At 46.3% G+C, this 12,561-nt stretch overlaps 1 long non-coding RNA gene across 5 annotated transcripts in view; it reads left to right on the top strand.

The window, feature by feature from the left end:
• Positions 1-301: 301 nt before the first annotated feature.
• The window catches only part of LOC127296109 (uncharacterized), a 50,854-nt gene continuing 38,594 nt past the window's right edge, over positions 302-12,561 (top strand). For all 5 annotated transcript variants that reach the window (XR_011743811.1, XR_011743812.1, XR_011743813.1 and 2 more), the window contains exon 1: positions 302-630. This is a non-coding gene — a long non-coding RNA (uncharacterized lncRNA). The remainder of the gene's footprint in view (positions 631-12,561) is intronic.

Here is a 12,561-nt window from a genome sequence, read left to right as displayed (position 1 = left end):
CTCTTAGAGAAAGGTCAGATCAACCCAAATCTTCTCATCTCCATTTTTCACGGTACACATGAATTCCTCCATATCCTTCCTCTCTCTCTCTCTCTCTCTCTCTCTCTCTCTCTCTCTCTCTCTCTCTCTCTCTCTCTCTCTCTCTCTCTTTAATTTACCTTCTCTGATTCTCTCGTGAAACAACAATCTATTCGGATAGACATGACATATCAGCCTCATCTGTGTGCTAGATGCGTTTGGGTGGTTGACGGTCGCTGCTTCGAGTACTTTGCGGGCAACGCGACTTACACCATCTTGAGGAAGGTGCACACGCCGACGTCCGCTCGATCCATTCACCGATCGCCTAGGTGAGACCGTCCCCCTGTGTCCGTTGTTCTTCTTCCTGTTTTTTCCTTTTATTTTGTTGCTTCTTATTCTCTTTTTAAACAACAGCGATTTGATACCACAAGCGGACCATTCTATGGGCAACGCTGGTGTTGTGGATTGTATGTCCGGTGCGAAGGAGGGCACACGCCGGCCGTTCGGCAGCCAGGCCGGCCAGTAGCGACAGCCGGCCACGAGGCGGGGAGGCGTCTGTCTGCGGACGTCTTGCTGCTGGGAGCTGGCCGAACTGGTCGATTTCTTTTGATGGTGAGGAGCTGTCAACACCAGGATTTTTAAGTCCAGATGCCTATTATGCCATACATCGCAATCCCAGGAAGATTGTTTTTGCGAGACATAACAGTTGAAAATGATAGAGTCATCATTTATTACAACACATAATCGTCTTACAACAATAGATCACATGATCCAATATTACTCGATCTGCATGATCAACAACAAGTAGCGGAAGCATAGTAGTAGTGGACTATCTATTCCACAGGCAACGCTTGACGTTAGAAGATGCTCCTAGTTATCGTAGACGTCCTGTTGTCCGTCGTCTTGATACTGTGGCTCCTCTTCATAGTCTGGCATTTGAATAGCCAGGGACACAGCCGTGAGTACTTTAAAGTACTCGCAAACTAATACTAATGTAATTACTTAACAATTATAATAAGGGGTGCTAAGATCTAGGTTTATTTGCATAAAGCCAAGTTTAGTTCATAAACATTTAGTAAAGACTCCTCATTTTAGCTAACTAACTCAAGTGGGAACATTAGTGTCATTCCCACAAATCAATTGTGATTTAAGTCAAGTCACCTTTCAATTCACCATTCCTTTTTAAGACAAAAGTTCTGACAACGGAACAGTATGGCCTTTCCAATCGTCCGTAACCGTGGACACGGCTATTCGAATAGGTTTAACACTCTGCAGAGGTTGTACTCTTGTGCCACAACTTTTGATTACATCCGTCGAGGATAACCTCGAATCATCGTAACTCAGTACGCGGATCATCAACCATAACCTTTCACTTATATACCCTAGTATAGGCACCTCTCCCCATGAGCTTGGCCTCCCGGTGAAAACAAACCGTCAACCCGGGAACTGCACAGGGCTTGGGTCGTACATTCACCTCATATTCACATCATTTCACTTTTAACGGAGTCAGCCTTGGCATAACCCCTATGATGCTTGTTTAGAGGGAACCCATACTAAGATACACAAACTTCTAGTTAAGCCCTACCCATAATCAGGTATTGTGGGGGTACTTGTATAATTGGAAGGGTATCGCATTCAAACCCAATCATCAGTTTTCATCAAAATTCACCAAGTCATTCATGTCACCTTCACCTTCAAAACCTTTCAAAGTCATTTCATTTCACATGTTCCCATCTAGAGTAGTCAATTTTATTTAGTTAGCACTAGCCACTAGTCATGAGGGGTGCTATCTAGCTTTGATTTGCTCTATGCTAACTTTGATGCTCTTATTCTACTCTAGACCAAGTGAATCATAAATCAAAAATAAACTTTGAAATACAATAAGCAAAATAATGGCAAGGTAAAAACATGGGATAGGTTGATTAGACATAAAGTAAAGAGTGATGGTGCCTTGGTCTTGTAGAGCTTTGCACTTGGGACTTTGCAAGAGTGTTAGCTTGCCTTGAGCGTGGTAGTGATCAAAGTTCTCTTCCTCCTCCTGGGAGTAGCCCTCCTCCTCCTGATACTCCTCGGTACTAGCGTCTATACACGAATACGAGGTATACAATCACCAAACAAAACTTATATGCTAGACTAGACACACCAAAGGTTCACACAAGCTTATTCTAGCCTCACATCATTTATAGCATGGTGATTGACTTTGTTTTCTTTTAAAGAAAAATAATTTCCTCTCATTACCATTATTGATTTAATTTGCTATTTAATTCTTTGGAGAAAATAATTTCCTATCATTGAATCTTATTAAGATTTAATCTCCTCAAATAATAATAGGGTATGGATATATGTTGACCAAGGTTAACACTTCATATCTATTATTTGGGAGTATGATTTAAATGAGGTGCTACCCTCATGCATTTTAATAATAGCATGGTAATGATTTAATATCACTAAGTAATAAAATATGAGGTTCATTAGACTAAGGTCATTACCTCTTATTGAATTACTTAGGATCAAGATTTAAATGAGAGAGTAGCTCTCATACCATTTAAGCAATTTAATTTAGAGGATTTAAATGGACTAGAAATGGCTCCATAGCCATTATTTTGCTCTAGTACATGATTATGCAAACAACTAGGCTATCTTTTTGTATAAAAAATTAGAGTATGACAAATGTGATTTATGAGAGTTGGAATCAACTCAAAATCAATTATGGTTGAAATTTAAATGAAGTTTGAAGTTTGAAAAGGCCCTTCCTTGTTATTTTTACTATTTTAATTCTACAATGAAATTGAGGGTGGGACCAGTGGGGTTGTTTAGATAATTTCCTAAGCTTTCTAAAGATATAAAATTTGCTGAATTTGGTTCAGCAGATTTGAAACTATTCAAATTTGAAAAAGGGTCCAGTATTGAAATACTAACTAATCCAAATATTCGAATTCAAACTAACGGGCTTAGGCGGGAAAGAACTGGGCCGCAGCGGGGAAGATGAGTTGGGCCAGCCCACTTTGCGTCCAACGCGAGCAGGCCGTCTGACTGCGGGCTCCACCCAGCAGCGAGACATAACATGCGAAACGGTAAGGATGAATCTGGATCGCACGATTAGAACGAGATCGAGCGGCCGTGGATCATCGTCGTCTCCGACGAGATCCCGACGCACTGGCGGCGAGCCTATGGGGTCGGAGAGCCTACCGAAGTTCCCGTGGTCAACGGCGAGGTGCGCGGCGACATTGGCGAGGATGGGGAGTCGACTGGTACTAGCGGCGTGGCGTGGGGAAGCTCCAATCGACGGCGATGATCTCCGGGTACTGGCGGGCTCCAGCGACGAATTGGGGCTGCTCCGGCGACAATTGGGTGTGGGACTTGGTCGAGGAGAAGCAGGGAAGGGAGGAGAAGCTGTTGGCGTGAGTGAATGGTGCGCGGGGCTGCTCTATTTATAGCGGAGGAGGTGACTGGCGGGTGCCCGTGGAGGTCGAGCATGGCGCGGCGGTTCCAGTGCGCGAAGGGGCAAGGTGAGGATGGCACTCGATTGGCAGCAGCATGGCGATGCTTAACGTCTCTCTGGCGCGGCAAAAGCACGACGGGATCGATCGGGAGCGTGCAGTGACTGCCACGGTACTGGCGGCGGAAAAACGACGAGGACGACGGCGACGGTGCACGCACAGGGGCTCAAGCATGTCTACGGGCTAGAGGATGTAGTGGTGTCGCTTGAGGTAGGGGAGGACGGAGGCGACTGGACGAGCTGCCGCTCTGGCGCGTCCAGTACGCGGTGAGCGCGCACGCTGGCATGGTTCTGGGCGTCTGGGCGCGTGCTAGCCTGGCCAATGCCAGCCTCTCGCGTGCTAGGGCCGTGCACGATGCTGATCAGGGATGCAGAGGGAGTGTACTGGACATGGTAAAAGGGAAAGGAGATGTTCAGAGAAAGGGGTGGCATGCTGGCCGGCATGAGCACGACATGGTGATGAAAGTGCTCTCTCCTTGCTTTAATCATCAATGGCTTGTCCTTGGCTTGAGGCAGGAGATGCAGAGGGACCATAATCATCTCAAAACAAAAGTGATTTAGGCAAAAATCCAGTGAGTAATAGCATGTTTGCTCAAACCAGAATGTTGCCTGCCAGGTGTTCGACATAATGGCCGCATGAACATTTTGTTTGAATTTTTCAACTCTTTTTGGTGGAGTTGATTTGAATATTATTTGGAGTAGAATTGTGGTGGTGGTGTGCAATTTGGTGCTGGTTTGCAAAGTTTCAAAAAGTGGATGATCTTCTCTTTGATTCAATGTTGCCACTTGTCACCTTTATACTGGTCAAACTAGGCAGAGTCAACCATGGTGGTCAACACCAAAAATGTTCACCTTTATATGGTCTTGGATGAGGTGGAAAGAGTTGGCAAGGTTTAGTTTAAGAATATGCCAAACCAGGGGCTCAAAGTAGGCATGATGTTAAAAAGGGGCAAAGTGACCATTATCTATGTAACAAAGATTTGATTTTTCCTTTGTTTTGATTGGTGTTTCTTTGATGCAAAAGTGTTTGTTATAGATATATTAGTGTTTCACAATTAATGGCACAAGCAATGGTGGCCTTGGTTGAGGAGTTGCATATATGGTTAAATGTGTATGTGAGTGAAATTTGTCTCCTTTTCTATTTCTTTTATATCTCTCAAATTGGGGTGCTATGATCATGTACTAGGGTTTAAGCACATTATAATCACACATCAACACTCATCATGGCAAATGGCATACAAGAATGCATGAACACTTATGCATAGCACTATATGTAAGAAAAGTTTTTGTTAGTTCCATATTTTGAGTAATTGATTTCTTTGTCTTTATTGAAATGAAAACTTGGGATGTTACAAACCCTTCCCCCTTACAAAAGATCTCGTCCCGAGATCTTAACACTACTAGGAAAAGGCTTATTGCCGGCGCACCAAAATGGGCTATTGCCGGCGCACTACAGCCCGCCGGTGGGAACAGGCCGATGATAATAGCTTATTGCCGGCGCACCAGTCGGTGCGCCGGCGGTATCTCGCGTTATCCCCGGCGCACCTGTCTAGTTTGCCGGCGGTATCTCGCGTTATCCCCGACGCACCTGTCTAGTTCGCCGGCGGTAAGTTATACAAGAAAACAAAAAAAAATTCAAATCTAGATCCAGATCTAGATCTAGATCTAGCTAGTCAACCGTGGTTGTCGTCTATGCGCCAGTGTAGGAGGTGCATGAGGTGCATGAGGATGCTGGAAGCTCCCGAGATTGGCGGGCCAGTGTAGGAGGAGGAGGAGTAGGCCGGAGGAGGAGGAGTAGGCCGGAGGTGGAGGAGCCCAGAGGAGGTGGAGGATGCTGGAGGAGGTGGAGGATGCCGGAGGTGGTGGAGGAGGCCGACGGTGATGGGGGAGGCCGGAGGTGTTGGAGGAGGCCGGAGGACGTCGAGGAGGCTGGAGGTGGCGGAGGAGGTCGGAGGACGTCGTGGTCGTCGGTGGAGGAAGAGGATGAGTAGGTCGCCGGAGTAGCTCGCCGCCGCAGAAGCTCGGTATAGAGAAGGAGGAGCAGGAGATGGAGGAGGAGGAGGAGGAGGAAAAGAGAAGGGGAAAGTGAGCACCGCGGGCTGAGTTGTGCTATATATCACTGCTTACCGCCGGTGCACGAAGTAGGGTGGTGCGCCGGGGCTATTTTTTTCTTTTTTCACCCAAATCTTAAATCTGAAAAAAGTCCTGTTTCTGTTTTGAATTTGACGAATCCATTTTTTCTCCAAATGGCCGTAGGCGGTTGAATTCGAATTGGAAATTTCGAGTAGATCGATTTTGATATAAAAAAGTTTTTCATCGGAGGTCGTATGCAACCAGAAATCCCGTTTTACCGAAAGATGACACCATTTTGCATAATACATCGAAATTCAAATTTTCAAATTTTCACTAAAACTAGATCACATATTACATGGGCATTTCAAAGGATTTTATTTTTTGAATTTTCTATCATTTTCTATTACTTTTTCGAAAACTGAAAAGGCGATTCCGGGGGTGGAGAAAAATCTAGGCAACTTACCCCCGGCGCACCTCTATGGTGGTGCGCTGGTGGTAAATTGTCTACCACCGGCGCACCACCATAGAGGTGCGCCGGGGGTAAGTTGCCCAGAATTTTTGCTTCCGGCCAGATCTCTTCGAATTTTATCCCCGGCGCACTAATTTTTTTTGTGCGCCGGCAGTATAGGTTCTTCACCGGCGCGGCCGAATTTAGCCCGCCGGCGGTATTTGCCACCGGCGCGCGTTAATGATGGTGCGCCAGCACTTTTCCGTGCAACTATAGCCCTTTTCCTAATAGTGTAAAGAAAACTAGGTACTAAAGAGATCTGGGTATTCAGTCCTCATGAAGTCTTCTCGCTCCCAAGTGGCTTCTTCTTCGGTATGGTTACTCCATTGGATCTTCAGAAACTTGATACTCCGGGTGCGGGTGGTTCTGAAAGCTTCTTCCAAGATGCGAATAGGTACTTCGCGATAGGTCAAGTCTGAGTTGATATCCACAGCTCGGTGATCGATGTTCTTGAAAACCTCGGTCTTCTCTAGCACTTCAAAGCATTTCCGGAGTACCGAGATGTGAAACACATTGGGTACCGCTGACATTTCCTCAGGTAGTTCCAGCTGATAAGATACTTCTCCTCTGCGACTCAGGACTTTGAAGGGTCCAACATATCGGGGTGCAAGCTTTCCTCTAAGTTGGAATCTCTACATTCCTTTAAGGGGGGATACTTTGAGATACACAAAATCTCCGATCTCGAAGGTCATCTCTCGGCGTCTTTTGTTAGCGTAGCTCTTCTGTCTTGATTGAGCTGTCTTGAGGTATTCGCGGATCTTGTGCACCTTCTCTTCAGCTTCGCGGAGAATATCTGGTCCAAAGACTTGGCTTTCTCCGACTTCCGACCAATTCAGAGGGGTACGACACTTTCTTCCGTACAAGGCTTCGAAGGGGGCCATTTGCAAACTGGCTTGATAACTGTTATTGTACGAGAATTCTACGTAAGGAAGACAGTCTTCCCACTTGGATCCATACTCAAGCACACATGCTCTCAACATATCTTCCAGTATCTGATTGACTCGTTCAGTCTGTCCATCCGTCTGCGGGTGATAGGCTGGTGCTGAAATTCAGACGGGTTCCTAGTCCTTCATGTACTTTCTGCCAGAATCTTGAGGTGAATTGGGATCCTCTATCGGATACTATTGACTTCGGGGTTCTGTGCAGGCTGACTATCCTTGAGATATATAACTCGGCGAGTCTTGGTCCTTGATAGGTGGTCTTGACGGGGATGAAATGGGCTACCTTGGTCAATCTGTCGACCACTACCCAGATAGAATCATTTCCTTTACTAGATTTGGGCAATCCGGTGATGAAGTCCATTCCTACAGAATCCCACTTCCATTCGGGAATCTGCAGGGGTTGCAGCAATCCTGCGGGTCGTTGATGTTCTGCTTTGACTCGTTGACAGATATCACACTTGGCGATGTAGCTTCCAATCTCTCTCTTCATTCCATGCCACCAAAATTGTTCCTTCAAATCTTGGTACATCTTGGTTCCTCCGGGATGAATGGAGTAAAGGGTGTCGTGGGCTTCTTTCAGGATAACTTGCTTCAACTCTGAATCTGACGGCACACATAGGCGTCCGTTGTACCAAAGCACCCCTTCTTCATCTGCGGTGAATCCCGGTGCCTTTCCTGCAGCTATTTGGCTCTTGATTCCTTCAATACTACCATTTCCTTTCTGGGCCCCCTTTATTTGACTAATCAAGGTAGGTTGGAGTTCAATGCTTGCTAGAAATCCTTCACTAACTAGCTCCAGTCTAAACTGCTCAAGTTCTTGATGCAAACTAGGTTGCTCTTCGGCGATCATGGAGTTCAACTGACACAGTAGTCTACTCAAAGCATCTGCTACCACATTGGCCTTGCCGGGGTGATAGTGAATTTCCATATCATAGTCCTTGATTAACTCTATCCATCTTCTCTGCCTCATATTCAGCTCCTTCTGAGTGAAAATATACTTCAGGCTCTTGTGATCCGAATAGATCTCGCATCGATTACCCATGAGGTAATGACGCCAAACTTTCAAGGCTAACACAACTGCTGCAAGCTCTAGGTCATGGGTTGGATAATTCTGCTCGTGTTGCTTCAGTTGCCTTGACATATATGATATCACTTTGCCTTCTTGCATCAACACACATCCAAGACCAATCTTGGAGGCATCACAGTAGACGTCAAACGGCTTGGTGATGTCCGGCATGATCAATATTGGGGCTGAGGTCAATCTGCTCTTGAGCTGTTGAAAACTTTCTTCACATTTATCAGTCCATTCAAACTTCTTATCTTTCTTCAATATTTGGGTCATTGGTCTTGCTATGCTGGAGAATCCTTCAACAAACCGGCGGTAATATCCCGCCAATCCGAGAAATGCACGGACTTCAGTCTGAGTGGTTGGGGCTTTCCATTCTTCAACGGTCTTGATTTTGGAGGGGCCAACTGCAATTCCTCCTGCAGACAAGATATGTCCCAGGAACCCTACTTCCTTCAACCAAAACTCACATTTGCTGAACTTGGCGTACAACTGATGCTCCCGAAGGGTATCGAGGACCACTTCCAAATGTTGCTCATGTTCTTTTTCGGATTTGGAGTAGATAAGGATGTCGTCGATGAAGACAACGACAAACTTATCCAGGAAGTTCATAAAGATCTTATTCATGAGATTCATGAAGTAAGCGGGGGAATTGGTCAATCCAAATGACATGACATTGTACTCATACAATCCATATCTGGTGGTGAAGGCAGTTTTGGGGATATCGGTGGCACGAATCTTTAGTTGATGGTAACCAGTCCTTAGATCAATCTTAGAGAACACTTTGGCACCGGTCAGCTGGTCAAACAGGTCTTCTATCTTTGGCAAGGGATACTTGTTCTTGATGGTGACATCGTTAAGATTACGGTAATCCGTACATAAACGAGTGGCACCGTCCTTCTTATCCACAAACAAAACTGGGGATCTCCGAGGCGACGCACTTGGTCGAATCAGACCTTTGAACAACATATCATCCAGTTGCTTCTTCAGTTCCACTAACTCTGCCGGGTTCATACTATAGGCTCTCTGGGCTATCGGTCCTGTTCCAGGGATTAACTCAACGATAAACTCGATATCCCGATCTGGGGGCATACCGGGTAGATCATCAGGAAACACATCGGGGTATCGACAGACAACCCTGATCTGATCCAAGGTGGGTTTGGCTAAACTCTGGTTGCAAGTAAACTTTCTGGGCAGTCTTTCAGATATGTGCTCTACTAACACTCCGGTGCTACTAGTCATGGTGATGGCCTTTTTGGCACAATCAATCAGTCCATGATGTTTCGACATCCAATCCATACCTAGTACTACTTCCAAACCTTTTGTTCCCAGAACAATCAAATTTGCATAAAAATCTATTTCATGAATTCAGATAGGCACATCTTTGCAAATTTTTCTAGCTTTAGTTGTCGAACTAGGTATTTGAACTATCATGACATGCTTCAAACTGATAGGTTGAATCTTACTAGTGCATGCAAAATCTTCAGTAACAAAGGAATGCGATGCTCCAGAATCAAACAACACTCTTGCAGGTATTGAGTTAACAGAGAACATACCCAGCACGACATCTGGGGCTTCCTGGGCTTCTTCTGCACTCATGTGAAAGAGGCGGCCGCTGCGGTTGTTCGGGTTGTTGGGGTGAACTTTCTGCCGGTGGAGACACGACGTTGCTGCTGAGCAGGGGCAGAGGTGTTGGGGGCAGTCTTGGCGAGCCTTTTGGGGCACTCATTGGAGTACTAACCCACCACTCCACCATCATAACAAGTGATGGTGGACTTGTCCTTGGGGGTGATAGGAACAACGTTGCTCCCAGTCCTTGGAGCAGTGTTGGAGTTGTTGTTGTTGGGGGCTCTCATCGGGGCGCGGTTGAAGTGGTTGGTGTTGGCATGGTGGGGGTTGTTGTTGTTGTTGCTATTGTGGCCTCCTGGCCTAGGGTTTCCTCCACTCCAGTTCTGAAAACCCGGACGTGACATCTGCATCTGGGGCTTGTTGTTTCTTGGGGTATTGATGGGCCCACTCTGGTGCATCATGCGGCGCTTGCGGTTCTCGTTGGCTTGGTTGAGTTTTCCCTCCATCTGGATGGCTGAGTCAATCAGGGCTTCAAGGTCAGCAAAAGGGATGTTGACCAGCACAGTCTGCATCTCATCGTGCAGTCCGTTCAGGAATCTCTCCTTCCTCTTCTCGGTGGTGTCCGTCTCATCCGGGCGTACCTTGACAGAGTGAGGAATCTGTCGCGGTATTCTACCACGATCAGTCTGCCCTGCTTGAGTTCCCTGAACTCGTCCCTCATTTTCTTGATCAGACCCGGTGGCACATGATACTTGCTGAACTTGAGCTTGAAATCTGCCCAAGTCATCATTTGCCCCGCATTCAATGCGCGGGCACTCGTCCACCAGGCTCGTGCAGGTCCTGCCAAGTAGTGGGTGGCAAACAGCACCTTATCATTGGCTTCCACTCCGGCAACTTCAAGATTGTTCTCCATGGTTTGGAGCCAATCATCCGCATCAAGGGGCTCTTCAGTCTTGCTGAACACAGGTGGGTTAGTGTTCTGGAAGTTCTTCAGCTTTGACCCTGGATGGTCATGGTTTCCATGGCCTTGGTTGTTCTGAGCGATCTGTTGCAGTGCAGCGATATTGGCTTGTCTTTCAGCTCTTTCAGCCTCCCTATCTGCCATCATCATCTGCAACATCTGTATCATCGCATCCTGATTGGTGCCGCGAGTCGGAGGTACCATCTGAACATTGAGATAGATCATGAGACGAGAGGGAAATTTCTATGGCTTATTTTGGGTAAAGTTTAAAGTTTAAAACTTGAGTTCTTGATATGTTGAAATTAAACACAGTTTTATTCATTCAAGGAGCACACATTACAAACTAACACACCGAATGGTTTGAAGAACCATTTCACCGTTCTACGATACAAGGGACCGATACAACTCATGCCTACTCAAGTGCTCATGTGAAACTACTCTTCATCAATATTGACCAGGAAGGTATTATCCATCCCGGCTTCCAGGTGCTCATAGCCATCCACATAGGGGTGGAAGGCCAGGTCTTCGTCTTCCTCTTCTTCATAGTCATCATCATTGCTCACATAGGAGTATCCATCTCCCTGGATGTCTTCTCCTTCGCCTTCCCCCTCCAGGTACTGGAGCTGTTCCGCCTGGGTTTCGACAGTCTCTTTCAGTGAGGCTATCTTTGCTCGGAGGCGAGCGATGGTGTAGTCCTTCTTCAAGTTCAGGCGGCAAAGAGTCCTGTGGTCCTTGGCGATGACCTTGATGGTCTCGGCCTGTTGAGCCAGCTGGAGATAGGTGTGGTTGGCGTAGGCGCGGGAGTTGTCCAGCTCCATGCGAGTCTCGCACAGCATGAAGTCGAGGTGGTCCACATGATGCCTTAGCTCGGGGCGGAACGACAGGTTCATGGGTACTCCAAGGGAGTTGTGCCTTGCGAGGTGAGCAAAGCGTTCCCCTTGGATGGCCATCGCGTTCTGCCCGCACAGACGGGCAAGTGCTTCCTGAAGAGCACGAGCGAGTCCGTTCACCTAGTTGTTCTCCCCGAGAGAGAACTGGATCCTTCCGAACATGGGAGACTCAGGCTTCCCTCGGAGGTCGGCCATGATGACCCACTGCAGCTGTCCTCCGGGCTGGTCGTTGACTTGACCCCCGAAGAACTCCGGAGGCGAGCGTCCAAGGAACTCCGATAGGGCATGAAGGTCCCTCTCAAAGATCATGTCTCCGCCATTCCCTAGATGGTAAACCTCGGTCTGGGTGAACGGCTTCATCTGTATAGGAATTAGATGAGTATGTTAGAGAAGTGCAAGTGTTCAAAATTTTAAGTAACTTACAAGGAAGAGTATGAATTTATTGTTTTGAAAAGATCTCAAAGGTAAGGGTGTGAATATGTTTTCGTAACTATTCACTTCATTGAATTTGAAACTAAGTTTTTCAGACGTCCATTCTAACTAGGGTCTCCTAAGGTCAAACAATGGCTTTGATACCAACTTGTCAACACCCGGATTTTTAAGTCCAGATGCCTATTATGCCATACATCGCAATCCCAGGAAGATTGTTTTTGCGAGACATAACAGTTGAATATCATAGAGTCATTATTTATTACAACACATAATCGTCTTACAACAATAGATCACATGATCCAATATTACACAAATAGTTGATCTACATGATCAACAATAAGTAGCGGAAGCGTAGTAGTAGTGGACTATCTATTCCACATGCAACACTTGACGTTAGAAGATGCTCCTAGTTATCGTAGACGCCCTGTTGTCCGTCGTCTTGATACTGTGGCTCCTCTTCATAGTCTGGCATTTGAATAGTCAGGGACATAGCCGTGAGTACTTTAAAGTACTCGCAAACTAATACTAATGTAATTACTTAACAATTATAATAAGGGGTGCTAAGCTCTAGGTTTATTTGCATAAAGCCAAGTTTAGTTCGTAA

This window comes from Lolium perenne, chromosome 4 (genome assembly GCF_019359855.2).
Source record: "Lolium perenne isolate Kyuss_39 chromosome 4, Kyuss_2.0, whole genome shotgun sequence".
Lineage (NCBI taxonomy): Eukaryota > Viridiplantae > Streptophyta > Magnoliopsida > Poales > Poaceae > Lolium > Lolium perenne.
The sequence above is the reverse complement of the archived record's forward strand: the minus strand, read 5'-3'. Positions and strand labels throughout refer to the sequence as shown.